The sequence below is a fragment of the Trachypithecus francoisi genome, unplaced genomic scaffold, assembly GCF_009764315.1.
Source record: "Trachypithecus francoisi isolate TF-2019V2 unplaced genomic scaffold, Tfra_2.0 Contig00586, whole genome shotgun sequence".
NCBI lineage: Eukaryota > Metazoa > Chordata > Mammalia > Primates > Cercopithecidae > Trachypithecus > Trachypithecus francoisi.
The window spans coordinates 134,588-146,065 of NW_022680749.1; the positions used below are offsets into that span (position 1 = coordinate 134,588).

The 11,478-nt window shown below is 38.4% G+C and overlaps 1 pseudogene; it reads left to right on the top strand.

The window, feature by feature from the left end:
• Positions 1-536: 536 nt before the first annotated feature.
• LOC117085778 lies at positions 537-1,531 on the top strand (annotated as a pseudogene).
• Positions 1,532-11,478: the final 9,947 nt, after the last annotated feature.

Here is an 11,478-nt window from a genome sequence, read left to right on the forward strand (position 1 = left end):
TTAGCTCATAGGGGAATTTACAAATACGGAATCTGTGAATAATGAGAATCAACTGCAGTTAGTTTAAGCAGTTGTGAAAAATTGAAGGCCAACACCACATCAGATATAAAAAATGTCAACTTCCAAATTTTAAATGTTAAATTTTCCTTTAATATTTTAGTGAATGTCAACATATAATCAATTTGGAATTGTTGTGAGTGGGTTGCTAGAGAAACATGAATATTTGGAAATTTATTCAACTCAAATTTTTTTTCCAAGACAGACAATTTAGGAGAGCAATTAAAATTATTTGCAAGAGTGGGAGTGGCAACCTGCACTTCAGTATACTGTACCAATGTGGTCATTTTTTTTCCCCAGCTCATCACTGCCCCCTAGGTGAAATGAACTGTTGAATAATTCAAGAAAGCTTTTAAAATCATTTAAGGCATTTTGCTTTGTACTTGTAAACATTAAGAACAATTTCAGGCTCTCTGCTTTTCTGGTTCGATAGACAGCTGCATATTCTCATGCATCACCAGCCGCTTCCCTGAGACACCATGGTGAAGGTGAAGGCCAGAGTCAATGGAGTTGACTATATTATTGAGAACCCGGTCACCAGGACTGCTTTTAAATTCTGGTAAAGTGGATACTGTCATCATCAATGACCCCTTCATTGACCTCAACTACATAGTCTACACGATCCAGTATGATTCTACCCATGGCAAATTCCATGGTACTGTCAAGGCTAAGAATGGGAAGCTTGTCATCAATGGAAATTCCATCACCATCTTCCAGGACCAAGATCCTACCAAAATCAAATGGGGTGATATTGGCACTGAATATGTTGTGGAGTCCACCAGTGTCTTCACCACCATGGAGAAGGCTGGAGCTCATTTGCAGGGGGAGCCAAAAAGGTCATCTCTGCCGCCTCTACTGAGGACCCCGTGTTTGTGATGGGAGCGAACTATGAGAAGTATGACAACAACCTCAAGATCGTCAGCAACGCCTCCTGTACCACCAACTGCTTAGCACCCCTGGCCAAGGTCATCCATGACAACTTCGGCATTGTGGAGGGACTCATGACCACAGTTTATGCAATCACTGCCACCCCAAAGACTATGGATGGCCACTCCAGGAAACTGTGGCATGAGGGCCACAGCGCTCTAAAGAATATCATCCCTGCATCTACTGGCACTGCCAAAACCACGGGCAAGGTCACCCTGAGCTGAACGAGAAGCTCACTGGCATGGCCTTCTGTGTCCCCATCACCAAACTGTTACTTGTGGACCTGACCTGCTGTTCGGAAAAAACTGCCAAATATTATGTCATCAAAAAGGTAGTGAGGCAGGCATCGCAGGGCCTGCTCAAGGGCATCCTGGGCTACACTGAGCATTAGGTTGTCTCCTCTGATTTCAACAGCAGCACCCACTGTTCTACTTTCAATGCTGGAGTTGACATTGCCCTCAACAACCACTTTATTAAGCTTATTTCCTGGTATGACAATGAATTTGGCTACAGCAACAGGGTGATAGACCTGCCGCAGCAGTCATGATCCAGTTGCTCAAAAAGGCCTTTGGCATAAGATTCCACAGAACATGGAAGGCAGAATTTAATATACCTTAGTATGGAAACAAAATAAAATAAAAAACTTCACTTTATTATAGTTATATGTTGTCAAATAGCAAAATTACAGGGAAGCAAATGATGTAAATGGCTTATAAGTAATAAATTGTGAGGGGGACAGTATGGCAGATAAGAATGAATTAAACTTGTTTCACTACTTGTAAGATATATACAATTTTATTTTTTCAAATAAAAATAGTTCTACTTATGCTTCTAAATGTACATTTTAGATTTTCTTGGTAAAGAAAGTACAAACCTAGGTTTTTTCTCTTACATTATGTATGTTTTAATAAGATATTGTCATAGGCACAATGTATAAATTAAATTTAACTCAATGAATAAGAATTCTGTAACATATTCACTTAGTCAAAGCAAATAACCAATATGACACACTGTAATACAAAATTTATTAATGGGGCTGGTGGTAAAAACACTAGAACACCCTTGAATTTATTTCAAAATAAAAAGGAAACTTCGAGTGAATGAAGAATTATATGATTTGTTTAACATACACTTTTTTTTTACTTGCCATAAGATCATTTTATTTTTCATCAACTTTTAAGTTCCAGGGTACATGTGCAGGATGTGCACGTTTGTTACATAGGTAAACAGCACACACTTTTTAATACCTAAGGTGCTTAAAATACATTGCCTACACTGTAACTAAGTAAACTGATAAATAAGGCACTTTCACTGTTTTCATTCAATAAACTGGCAAAAAGAAAAATAATTACAACAATATCACAAACTCTATGGTAAAGCTATAGTTTATATGCAGCTAGAAAGAAAGAAAATAATTATTTTTGTTAATGAGAAAATACTTCAAAGAAAGTAACATTTAAATTTGGTATTGAGATGAAGGCACAAAAGTGGACTGAGAATAAATTACAAAGATTTTTAAAATATACTATGAAAACTTACGAGTCAAATAAACCCATGAAACGAATAGGTGACATAAGTTGATTTGCTTTCCATAGTAATCAATCTGGTCTCAGTTACAGGTGATGCATTTGCACAGAGAGAAACTGGGAGCAAAGCTTTTGCACAAGTTCAGACAACAGAAGATTAGAGGCTCAACAAAAATGGTAGGGATTGAAATGCAGAGGAAAGAAAGATTCAACAGTGATAAATAATGTTACAGGCAGAATCTGTACAATTTAGTGAAAAATAAAACGTTAAGTGTTTCAAAGAATAGACAAAGTAACAAATATAGGAATGAATATACATATAAATGGAAACAAATAACTTTTAGGTGTGCTTTTGGGGACTTTCATCTACAGAGATCCAACAGAAAGTTTTTAAAAAACGCACTGGCTTATTTCACTTAGCATAGCATCCTCGAGATTCATGCGTGTTGTTGCATGTAACAGGTTTCCTTCTTTTATGACTGACTAGTATACTGTTATATGCATATACTAAATTTTCTATGAGATATCTCACGTAATCAAGTTCACAGCAGCAGAAAGAACAGTGGTTGCCAGGGACTGGGCGTAGAGGGAAATAGGGATTTGCTGTTCAATAGGTATAAAATTTCAGTCACACAAGATAAAATAGTTCTAGAGATATGTTGTAAAACAGTGCTTATAGCTAATAATGTGGTACTGTAACTTTAAATTTTTAACTAGGTAGATCTCAAGTTACATGTTTTGTTTTGTTAACCACTATAAAAAGTACACTGTATGGTGGAACAAAATCACCGTGGTTTGGGGGTTTGTTACAACATGGAATATAATAATATATACATTAGGAAATACTCGCTCTCATTATCCTACCTCTAAGATACATTAGTCAACGTCTTAGCATAATCAATATTTATTTCTCACTCACCCAAAACTTGATGTAGGCTATGTAGTCCTTGTCTGTCTTTTAACTTCTCAATCTGGAACCTAGGGTCTCCAAGGTCATTACTGGAAGTTTGTATTAGAATTTTTAGGAGAACCAGTACTGGAAATGTCACTGCTTTCATCCCACATCCTGTCTAGGGTCCAAGTACACAGACTCAGTATAACTGCAAAAAAAGCTGAGAAATACCTTTTTGTATGTCTAGGAAGAGAAAGTGATTAAGTATATAACAACACATCTGTCACAGCAGAAATAATTACTAATAGTAATCTACAGTATTTAATTCTATTCGCAATTATTTTTAAACTTTCTAAATAAAACTACATGTAAATTGAATTGTGTTATTTTGTTTTTCGTTTGTACTGAGTAGAACACTATCATGGTAATTTTTGTGTACCACAGCCCCTATTATCCACGGCTACTTTGCACCTGATCAACCACGGTTAGTAAACATTACCTGGATAATTCCAAAAGTAAACAATTCATGATTTATTCATTTATTTTCAAAACGAGTCTCGCTGCGAGACTCAGGCTGGAGAGCAGTTGTGTCCGGAACTGGTGGGTCCTTGGTCTCACTGACTTCAAAAATGAAGCCGCGGACCCTCGCAGTGAGTGTTACAGTTCTTAAAGATGGTGTATGTGGTATTTGCTCCTTCAGACGTTCAGATGTGTACGGATCTTCTTCCTTCTGGTGGGCTCCTGGGCTCGCTGTCAGGAGTGAAGAGGCAAACCTTTGTGGTTGAACGTTACAGCTCTTAAAGGCAGCGCATCTGGAGCTGTTCATTCTTCCCCGTGGGTTTGTGATCCCGCTGGCTTCAGGAGTGAAGCTGCAAACCTTCCTGGTGAGTGTAACAACTCTTCAAGGTGGTGTGGACATAAAGAGTGATCAGCAATAAGATTTACTATAAATAGCAAAAGAATAAAGCTTCCTCATTGGGGAAGAGGACCCCACTGGGTTGCCACTGTTGGTTTGGGCAGCCTGCTTTTATTCCCTTATCAGACCCCCCCCCACCCACATCCTGCTGATTGGTCCATTTTACAGAGAGCTGATTGGTCCGTTTTACAGAGAAGTTATTGGTCCATTTTGACAGAGTGCTGATTGGTGCGTTTACAATCCCTGAGCTAGACACAGAGTGCTGATTGGTGCATTTACAATCTCTGGCTAGACATAAAGGTTCTCCAAGTCCCCACTTGACTCAGGAGCGCAGCTGGCTTCACCTAGTGGATCATGCTCAGGGGCTGCAGGTGGAGCTGCCCCAGTCCTTAGCCATGTATGCACTCTTCAGCCCTTGGGCAGTCGATGGGACCGGGCCTCAGGGAGCAGGGAGCGGTGCCCGGGAAGACTCGGGCCACTCTGGAGCCCACCCTGGAGGGAGGGGCTCGGACATGACTGGTTGCAGGTCCGGAGCCCTGCGCTGGCGGAGAGGCGGCTGAGGCTCCGCCAGAATTCGAGCGTGGTGCATGCGTCCAGGCAGTGCTGGGGGACCCGACACAACCTCCGCAGCTGCTGGCACAAGTGTTAAGCCCCTCACTGCCCTGGGCTGGCCTGCTGCTCCGTGTGCTGGGCCCTCCGAGCTGGCGCCTGCCAGAACTCGTGCTGGCCCGTGACTGTGGCGCTGCAGTCCTGGTTGCCACCCACGCCTTTCCCTCCACATCTCCCCCCAAGCAGAGGGAGGCGGCTTCAGCCTTGGCCTGCCCAGAAAGGGGCTCCCACAGTGCCATGGCAGGCTGAAGGGCTCCTCAGGGGTGGCCAGAGTGGACGTCGAGACCAAGGAGGCGCCGAGAGCGAAGGTTGCTACCACGTTGTCACCTCTGGCAGTGGCTCGGTCTGGGCTCACTGCAAGTTCTGCTTCCCGGGTTAAAGCGATTCTCCTGTTTCAGCCTCCAGAGTAGCTGGGATTACAGGGGTGAGCCACCAGGCCGGGATAATTTTTGTATTTTCAGTAGAGATGAGACTTCACCATATTGGCCAAGCTGGTCTGGAACTCCTGACCTCAAGTGATCCACCTGCCCTAGCCTCCCAAAGTTGTGGGATTAGAGGCGTGAGTCACGGTGCCCAGCCAACAGTTCATAAGGTTTAAATTGCAGGCTGTTCATCAGAAAGCTCACTGTCTCGCTCCCACCCCTTAGTCACTTAGTGAATCATCCTTTTGCTCACTGTCTCGCTCCCACCCCTCAGTTACTTAGTGAATCACCCTTTTGCCCAGCATATCCACGCTGTCCATGCTACCTGCCCACTAGTCTCTCAGTAGTCCTCTTGGTTACCAGATTGACAGATTGAGAAGAAGAATGGTGAAGACAATACAATAAAATATTTTGAGAGAAAAAGATAGAATACATTCATGTAGCTTTCATTACTGTAAGTCCTGGGAAACAACAAGTAATAAAACCTCATTCTCTGTTAAGTCTACACCATCACTCTTGGTATTTAATTTTGCTCTAACAGCCTAAACTTTTATCTCCATGTAGCTAAACACCACATGTGTATCTGTATCTGAATCCATTTGAGTAGTACTCAAACTCAACTTGCCCAGCACTCCCTTTAACTCTCTCTCATCATTTTACATGAAAACATGTATTTCAATTATAATTTTTTTGTTAAGATAGCATAATGTGTATCTTATTTGAAGGGAAAAGAGGGTCAAGGGAAGAAGGAAGGAGCTATAGTATGTATTTTTTAGCAAACAGTTTAAAACCCAGAGTTATTGTTCTTTAATCATGTTATCAAATCGTTCATCAACTGTCGTCATTTCCGTCTCCTAAAGGTTTCAAATTGGCAGTCCTGTCTATCACCACAAATAGAATGAATGTTTGGATTTCCAATATATCTTGAAAGGACATTTATAACTGTTTAAATTTGGATTAATTTTCAGATTTTAAAATTATCTTAAAGGCTATTGTAAGTAGTTACAGAACTTTGATCTGTTTTTTTTTTTTTTTCTTTTTCATTTAGGTTTCCTTTTCCTTTGAAATTTGTCCTGATACATGGTTTACAGACAGTTCTAACTTGTGTTTTCCACGTTGTAAGCCTTTTGTCCCAGCACTGGTTTTAAATAGAGTTATTTTCCTGAAAAATTTGGAATGCCACATTTAATATAAGCTGTATTTTTATGTACTTATTCTAGTTATTACTAATTATCATTATGAATTTTGTTGAGACATTGCTTTAAACTAGACATATCAATATGTGATGTCATCCTCAAATAATGGTTATTTTCTAAAAGTTATAAAATATTTTCATTTCTCCTTTGACTAAAATGTAACTAATAATTGGATTTTTTTGTTTGGTTTTGCTTTGCTTTGTTTTGAACTGGTATTTTTCTTTGACGTTCCATGTATAAGAGTTTTTGAATTCCAAGAACAAGCATTTCGATTTTTTAATCAAAATAGAATTTATTGCCATATAGTCAGAGAATTCTATTTTCATAAATATAGTATTTGCAAAAAAAGATTTTCTTTATAATTGAATATTTGCTAAATTTTTGAGAATATTTCATATATGCGTTTGAGAAGAGGTCTATTTTCTGTTGTTAGATCTGGAGTTTGATATATAAGAACAGTTTCATTAACTTTTCTTCGTGAGTTCTATATACGTACTGACTAAATGTTATGATTGTATATGACTTGGACTGAGAGATAATAAGTTTTTTGTAATTTAATATTTGTCTGTCTACTTGAATCTACTCAAATTTTTGCTTTATGAAAATTGCTGGTGAGGTATTTAGTATATAATTATTAACAACTGTTAAATGTTTCATATGAAAGTCACTTTTTGCCTTGTAAAATATTCCTCATTTTCACAGGTTCTTTGGCTTGAGTCTACCTTGTTTGGTATACGAAAATATTGACCGCATTTGCATTCTCCTGTTGTAACCTTGTACGTCCTTTCTTTGTAACCTTTCTAGTTGTAATTTCAGATGTACCACTATTATACAGAATAGATTTCACTTCATTAATCAACCTAAAATACTATAAGTTACTAAGTTAAGCTTTTAAATTTGTTTATATGAAAGTTATATGTGGAGTCAATGATGTGATGTGGTTTTATGCTTATGTGCATGTATATGAGTATATACATAGATGTAAAGCACATATATATGTATTCAAGTTATCAAGGTATGATTTCATTAGTTTTTCTTCTTTTTTGTTATACTTAGGAAAGTAGTTTCTTCTTTTATGATACCATTTGTTTCTTTCTATAAAGAAACATCTGCTACGCATCCTCACTTTCCAAATATTATAGAGTGATACCTGTATTTATTTCTCTTTACGTGAAGGAAGCTGTTAGCAAACTTATTATAATTTTATATTTTTTTCTTTCCTCATTTTAAAATCCTTCTAATTTTTATTTTAGAGTACACATCATCTGTAAAACAAATTGACCTTTTTATTCCCATCATTAACATTTCTATTTAAAAATATGCTTATCCACCCCAGACATTACATCAAAGCTTCTCCTATCATTTACTGTTTACATGAGTTCATTACTTAGACTTCCGAGAAAGTGCTCATGGAAATAGTACACCCTTAATTGCTGCAAGTTTAAAATCATTTGTGAACTTTATTCCTGTAATTCTGTTTGACTAGATATTAATCTGTGTCTCACATTATATTTTCTTGAGTATGTTTGTTTCATTGTCTGCAGATAGGAATTGTCTATATGTCTGATGTTAATCTGCGTTTTCTTTTCTTTTCTTTTTTCTTTTTAATTTTTTTTTTATTATTATACTTTAAGTTCTAGGGTACATGTGCATAACGTGCAGGTTTGTTACATATGTATACTTATACCATGTTGGTGTGCTGCACCCATCAACTCGTCAGCACCCATCAATTCATCATTTATATCATGTATAACTCCCCAATGCAATCCCTCCCTCCTCCCCCCTCCCCATGATAGGCCCCAGTGTGTGATGTTCCCCTTCCCAAGTCCAAGTGATCTCATTGTTCAGTTCCCACCTATGAGTGAGAACATGAGATGTTTGGTTTTCTGTTCTTGTGAGAGTTTGCTAAGAATGATGGTTTCCAGCTGCATCCATGTCCCTACAAAGGACGCAAACTCACCCTTTTTGATGGCTGCATAGTATTCCATGGTGTATATGTGCCACATTTTCTTAATCCAGTCTGTCACTGATGGACATTTGGGTTGATTCCAAGTCTTTGCTATTGTGAATACTGCCGCAGTAAACATACATGTGCATGTGTCTTTGTAGTAGAATAATTTATAATCCTTTGGGTATATACCCAGTAGTGGGATGGCTGGGTCATATGATACATCTAGTTCTAGATCCTTGAGGAATTGCCATACTCTTTTCCATAATGGATGAACTAGTTTACAATCCCACCAACAGTGTAATAGTGTTCCTATTTCTCCACATCCTCTCCAACACCTGTTGTTTCCTGACTTCTTAATGATTGCCATTCTAACTGGTGTGAGATGGTATCTCATTGTGGTTTTGATTTGCATTTCTCTGATGGCGAGTGATGGTGAGCATTTTTTCATGTGTCTGTTGGCTGTATGAATGTCTTCTTTTGAGAAATGTCTTCTTTTGAGAAATGTCTGTTGATATCCTTTCCCCACTTTTTGATGGGGTTGTTTGTTTTTTTTCTTGTATATTTGTTTGAGTTCTTTGTAGATTCTGGATATTAGCCCTTTGTCAGATGAGTAGGTTGCAAAAATGTTCTCCCATTCTGTAGGTTGCCTGTTCACTCTGATGGTAGTTTCTTTTGCTGTGCAAAAGCTCTTTAGTTTAATTAGATCCCATTTGTCAATTTTGGCTTTTGCTGCCGTTGCTTTTGGTGTTTTAGACATGAAGTCCTTGCCCATGCCTATGTCCTGAATGGTACCACCTAGATTTTCTTCTAGGGTTTTTATGGTATTGGATCTAACATTTAAGTCTCTAATCCATCTTGAATTAATCTTCGTATAAGGGGTAAGGAAATGATCCAGTTTCAGCTTTCTACTTATGGCTAGCCAATTTTCCCAGCACCATTTATTAAATAGGGAATCCTTTCCCCATTTCTTGTTTCTCTCAGGTTTGTCAAAGATCAGATGGCTGTAGATGTGTGGTATTATTTCTGAGGACTCTGTTCTGTTCCATTGGTCTATATCTCTGTTTTGGTACCAGTACCATGCTGTTTCAGTTACTGTAGCCTTGTAGTATACTTTGAAGTTAGGTAGCGTGACGCCTCCAGCTTTGTCCTTTTCACTTAGGATTGTCTTGGCAATGCAGGCTCTTTTTTGGTTCCATGTGAACTTTAAAGCCGTTTTTTCCAATTCTGTGAAGAAACTCATTGATAGCTTGATGGGGATGGCATTGAATCTATAAATAACCTTGGGCAGTATGGCCATTTTCACGATATTGATTCTTCCTATCCATGAGCATGGTATGTTCTTCCATTTGTTAGTGTCCTCTTTTATTTCACTGAGCAGTGGTTTGTAGTTCTCCTTGAAGAGGTCCTTTACATCCCTTGTAAGTTGGATTCCTAGCTATTTTATTCTCTTTGAAGCAATTGTGAATGGAAGTTCATTCCTGATTTGGCTCTCTGCTTATCTGTTACTGGTGTATAAGAATGCTTGTGATTTTTGCACATTAATTTTGTATCCTGAGACTTTGCTGAAGTTGCTTATCAGTTTAAGGAGATTTTGGGCTGAGACGATGGGGTTTTCTAAGTATACAATCATGTCATCTGGAAACAGGGACAATTTGACTTCTTCTTTTCCTAACTGGATACCCTTGATTTCTTCCTCTTGCCTGATTGCCCTAAGCAGAACTTCCAACACTATGTTGAATAGGAGTGGTGAGAGAGGGCATCCCTGTCTTGTGCCAGTTTTCAAAGGGAATTTTTCCAGTTTTTGCCCATTCAGTATGATATTGGCTGTGGGTTTGTCATAAATAGCTCTTATTATTTTGAGGTACGTTCCATCAATATCGAATTTATTGAGCGTTTTTAGCATGAAGGGCTGTTGAATTTTGTCAAAAGCCTTTTCTGCATCTATTGAGATAATCATGTGGTTCTTGTCTTTGTTTCTGTTTATATGCTGGATTACGTTTATTGATTTGCGAATGTTGAACCAGCCTTGCATCCCAGGGATGAAGCCCACTTGATCATGATGGATAAGCTTTTTGATGTGCTGCTGAATCCGGTTTGCCAGTATTTTATTGAGGATTTTTGCATCGATGTTCATCAGGGATATTGGTCTAAAATTCTCATTTTTTGTTGTGTCTCTGCCAGGCTTTGGTATCAGGATGATGTTGGCCTCATAAAATGAGTTAGGGAGGATTCCCTCTTTTTCTATTGATTGGAATAGTTTCAGAAGGAATGGTACCAGCTCCTTGTACCTCTGGTAGAATTCAGCTGTGAATCCATCTGGTCCTGGACTTTTTTTGGTGGGTAGGCTATTAATTGTTTCCTCAATTTCAGAGCCTGCTATTGGTCTATTCAGGGATTCAACTTCTTCCTGGTTTAGTCTTGGGAGAGTTTAAGTGTCCAGAAAATTATCCATTTCTTCTAGATTTTCTGGTTGATTTGCATAGAGGCATTTATAGTCTTCTCTGATGGTTGTTTGTATTTCTGTGGGGTCAGTGGTGATATCCCCTTTATCATTTTTTATTGCGTCTATTTGATTCCTCTCTCTTTTCTTCTTTATTAGTCTTGCTAGCGGTCTGTCAATTTTGTTGATCTTTTCAAAAAACCAAATCCTGGATTCATTGATTTTTTGGAGGGTTTTTTGTGTCTCTGTCTCCTTCAGTTCTGCTCTGATCTTAGTTATTTCTTGCCTTCTGCTAGCTTTTGAATGTGTTTGCTCTTGCCTCTCTAGTTCTTTTAATTGTGATGTTAGAGTAGTAATTTTAGATCTTTCCTGCTTTCTCTTGTGGGCATTTAGTGCTATAAATTTCCCTCTACACACTGCTTTAAATGCGTCCCAGAGATTCTGGTATGTTGTATCTTTGTTCTCATTGGTTTCAAAGAACATCTTTATTTCTGCTTTCATTTTGTTATGTACCCAGTAGTCGTTCAGGAGCAGGTTGTTCA